Source organism: Galeopterus variegatus, unplaced genomic scaffold (genome assembly GCF_000696425.1).
Source record: "Galeopterus variegatus unplaced genomic scaffold, G_variegatus-3.0.2 Scaffold3256, whole genome shotgun sequence".
In the NCBI taxonomy this organism is placed as follows: Eukaryota; Metazoa; Chordata; class Mammalia; order Dermoptera; family Cynocephalidae; genus Galeopterus; species Galeopterus variegatus.
Genome location: NW_007729367.1, coordinates 124,778 through 129,652, shown reverse-complemented (window position 1 = coordinate 129,652; position 4,875 = coordinate 124,778). Strand labels below are relative to the sequence as shown.

Genomic DNA, 4,875 nt, shown 5'->3' with positions numbered 1-4,875 from the left:
TTGGGGGAAACTGGGTATACAGGAACTCTCTGTACTAACTTTACAACTTTTCTGTAAATCTAAAATGATTCTAAAATCAAAAGCTTATTTTAGAAGATATAAGCCAGAATCACCTTGGGTCTGGTCTCAAAGAGCACTCTGCCTCTGGGAGGGAAAGAGAGTGGTGAATCTGCAGCAGTTGATGAAGGAGAAGCAGCATTAAATCTCCATTCCCAAAGTGCAGCCGTCTGGGACAGCAGAGTTGGGCCCCACGTAACACCCCAATTAAGAGCAAGCAGCCGCCCTGTGCAGAGGGCAAGGGCTTGCTACCCAGTGCCCACAGTAGCCAATACCTTGGTATCAGCTTTACAAGAAAAAAGGTTTTATTTGCAAAGTGGACTGGCATGGACACAGGAGGTACAGCTGTCAAATCTGTTTCCCAAAACCAGGGGCTAAATGGGCTTTTAAAGGATATGCAGGATCCCTGGTTGGCTAAATCTGTCAGGCCACATGACAGACAAAGGGTGATAGGCTGATAAAGTCAGGAGCTGATTGGTCAATTCTGAATCCAGTTCTGTGACTGGTCTAATCTGGATCTAGCACCTTGGTAGAGAATTTTCAGGTTCCTGATGTCATCAGGAGGGTAAGGTCCTCTTTTGGTGCCCGCTAAGTTTACCCACTACAAGATAACTTTGAGACAGGAAAATAAAACCTGTTTCAGCTAACTTTTGACTGATGCATGCTCACTTTCCTCCTCCTTGTGGGAGGCAACAAATAGTATGCTGACCAACCATTTCTTTAATCCAAATTCTCCCAAGGCCCTCTTAATCTCTCATTAAGGGTCAATTGAGAAAGCAGAAATACATGAAAAGGGGGTGGAATGGAGAGAAAATACTGCAGAAGCATTACCTGGAAGGCTACCTGAGGTAGATGCAAAGGTACAAATGGTCGATGCCCCAAAGGATCAGATGGACCAAGAGTGAGATGAATTTCATACAGCCATGAGGCAGATCAACACTATTCGGAAGCCATAGTTGTTGCAGAGGATGAGGAAGGATAGTCAAAGCACCAGACTGGGGAGAGGACAAGTAAAGAGTGTTACCATCGGATGGAAAAGCTGCAGAATCGCCAGGATGATATGAAAATAAGCTTAAAGAGGTTCTGACCATAAAAGAACTGCAGAAAAAGGAAGAGAATGGGGACAGCGATAATGAGGGAGAACCACAGGATTTGTTGTCTTGGGACTGGAGGTGAAAGGAGCTTTGTAATAAGGTTTAAAGACCCAACATTTCTAACAGCCTCTGCTATTGTATAAAAAGTGCTGTCTCCTAACTGGGTTGTTGAGATAAAGTGAGCCAGTGAGCAACAGCACTTTGGAAAATTAGTGTAAAATATTTTTGAGATAAAATTGTTTTTGAAATTGAAAAAAAAAAAAAAGTTTATTTTAAAAAATAATAGACTTTGAAGCAGTCAGACCTAGATTGAACTCCAGCTAAATAAGCTTAGGCAATTTCTCTAAGCCTCACTTTCCTCAAAAATGAAAGAGGGGTAACAAAAGCACTGACCTCACGGTGTTTCATGAGATAATGCAGCTAAGTGCTAAGTGCTCTGCCTGGGACCCAGTGACACTCAGTAATGCACAGGTTTGTTTGTTGTGATGTTAGTGAGCTCTTCATTCAAAAGAGTTCCCCAGTAACTCACAAAGTAATGGAAAGACCTGAAAACTTCCTGATCAGAAAGTGATTCATAAGTAGCAACTTGAATATATCAGGAGGATAAAATTAGTCATATGAATCTGCTATCAAAATGAGAAAATTTATTATTTACAATAAGCTTTTTTATTTTAGCGTGGTTATACATTAACAGAAAATTTGCAAGAGTATTACAAAGTTTTTGTACAGCCCACACCCAATTTCCTCCATTATTAACATCTTACATTGGTATGGTACATTTGCTACAATTAATGAATCGATATTGATACATTATTAACCAAAGACTATACTTCATTGAGATTTCCTTAGTTTTTACCTAATGTCCTTTTTCTGTTGCAAGAACCCATCCCAGTTGCCACATAACATTTAGTCATCACTTCTCCTTAGGCTCGCCTTGGCTATGACAGTTTCTCAGACTTTTTTTGTTTTTGATGACCTTGACCGTTTTGAGGCATACTGATCAGGTATTTTTCAGAATGTCCCCCAGTTTGGAGTTTTCTGATGTTTATCTCATAATCAGACTGGAGTTATGGGTTTGGGGGAGAAAAGCCACAGAGGTGCAGTGGCCTTTCTTATCACATCCTATCCAGGGCACATTCAATTAACATGACTTAACACTGATAATGTCAGCCTTGACCACCTGGCTAAGACAGTGTCAGATTTCTCCATGGTAAACTTATATTTCCTCTGTTGTGAAGGAATCTAGCAGGTGTAATTAAAGTCCCTAATCAGTTGACTCTAAGTTTATCAAAAAGGATGTTATCCTGAGTGGGTCTGATTAATAACTTGAGGTAGAATTATGCATGTGATTCATGGAGACACGGTCTGCACTGCCAGAGAGTAGATACATGCCTCGGTGAAGGTTGCATTGGATAATCTTTGAACTTCCTCCCAAGTCAGAAAAGATACAATCTTAAAATTTTCTGAAACACACACATAACAAATCAAGACATCTTCACTGAAGTCAATGGCTGGCTATGATGATGCTGGAAACACATGTGACTAAGGAGATCTGAGGAGCTTCTGGTCTAGGTAGGGTTTGAGATGAGAAGGTTCCATTGCTAAAAAAAAAAAAAAGTCTCCTGTCTCATGAGAATGCCTAAAACAAAAACTCTCTAACTTCTCCTTTGAAAATGAAACTCTCCCTGATAGAGTAACATATTAATCCTTTGTTAACTCTTCATTGCAAATTATCTCATGAATTGGCTTTTTTCCATGACACAGGAAGCTGAGAAAATGTTGCTGAGGAAATGGACATTTTCCTGAGAGTTTATGAGACAGATTTGGATTTGGGTCAACATCTACAGTGGGGATAAGTATAACGTGAGGGTGGGGGTGCCTTGAACAATCAGAGAAGCCTGGCCTTTTTCAGTGTAAACTCTGGGGGTAGATAGGCTTTCCTCTTTGGAGAGCCTATCTTTGCAACTGGTAGCAGAATATCTGCTGAATCCAGAAGAATTGGCTTTGGCACCTTACCCCAAGCCTCAAGCCAGACAACTCTTTTTTCAGGGTTACATGGTGCTGGACCTAAAAAGCTGAACTGGAATGACAAAGAGAGCCTACTCTGCCAAAAGACACGTTGAGATGTCATAAAGCGTCCCTGCAACAACTCCTCTGTCTGGAATCTGTGTTTATGAGAAGATTTAGGAGATTTCAAAAGGGGAAATGATGGCTAAATACCAGTTCTAACTTCTTAAAGTGTAGGCATTTGGAAGAAAGAACCTTCAGTCTTTTCTTCTTTTCCCATTTGTTAGAAGAATGAGCCCAGTAGGAGGGAGCCATGACTAATCCATGGTCCTCAATAAATGTGAAATAGTAATAAAACTAGCATTTCTCTTAGGCAAGTTCTCCAAGTATTTTTCCCATCCAAGTAATATTTAGAAACAAGATCATTTTCATTTTTAAAACGTTCTTTGGCAAACCCTCCCAACTTTTTTTTTTTTTTTTTTTTTTTTTTTTTTTTTTTGGAGGATACTGGTCAGTGGATAGTCAGTCCAAACTTTTAAAGAAATGTTGAACTCCTTTATACTCTCAGTAGATCATACTCGCCTAATATTCAATTGTGTACGTGTAGACACTCACCCAGACAGCATTGTTTTTCTTTTCACCAATACCAGAGTGTCTTAATAATTTTGACTTAAGGTACCCCTCTCTCTTTATAGGCTGAAGGACGTGGTCATTCTTTATATAAAGCACGAGGAACTACTACAGGTAGAATAGAAGCCCCCCAAGGCAAGGATGCAAAGAGACAGTCCTGCCAAGTATAAAAACATTGGAAAGTTTTGACAGGAACCTGAGGACAGGAAGACTTGTAAACTGTCTTGGAAATGGTATCTTAGGGATGAAATGACACCAACAGCATAAGGATGGTCAATTCTGCAACAATGCATGGGTTTCTCCCCATTAGGTGTCTGAGAAGATTGTTTTTCCCTAAAAAGCACTGACCCCTCCCCTGCTCCCGTAACTGGCTCCCCATGGGAACTGAGAAAAATGAGTGAACATCTCTTGACAAATACGTTTCCTGAGATGACCCAGAGGTGGATCTCTGGGCACATCAACTGTCTATTTACAAAAACATGTTTTGGCTATGCTGATTCTAAATATGGTAAAGGTTAATAAAAATTATCATTTCTTTGTTAAAAATTTGCTGGTTCTTCATTTGTTTGAAAAATATTTGACCACCCAGGACCTTTTGAACTCTTTTCTCATATCTTGAGAGTTTTATATCTTTCGAATGCACATCCTAAAATGGAAGCCAGCAACTAATTTTCTCCTCCTGTCTTGAAGCTAGGATATGAGTTCATGACCAAAGCTCCACCAATGTGCGACTTTCTTTTGGAAGCAACTCATACGAATGAGATGTCCCATGAAATCTGCTCTGATGAGAGTGGCCATGGGGACATCCAGCTTGTGGAAGGAGCAGTGGCAGGGGTTCTGACTTCTACAGCCCACTGTCATCGGTAAAAGCTGCAGTATCGCTGCCCAGCAGCCACGTGTTTTTAAATGTAGAGTGTTAATAAACGATTTGAAGTATAGTAAGGTCAACAGATCAGATGACAATTGCCATTGAAAAGACAGTTTGTGGCTCACAGTTTCAACAGGAGGGGGCATGCCACACCATGGGAGGCCGCCTGGGAGCCAGTAGGGTTGGTCAGGAGGCAAAGGTAAAGGGAGGAAATTTGGA

At 40.6% G+C, this 4,875-nt stretch overlaps 1 pseudogene; it reads left to right on the top strand.

The window, feature by feature from the left end:
* Positions 1 to 725: 725 nt before the first annotated feature.
* On the top strand, positions 726 to 4,655 carry LOC103600165 (annotated as a pseudogene).
* Positions 4,656 to 4,875: the final 220 nt, after the last annotated feature.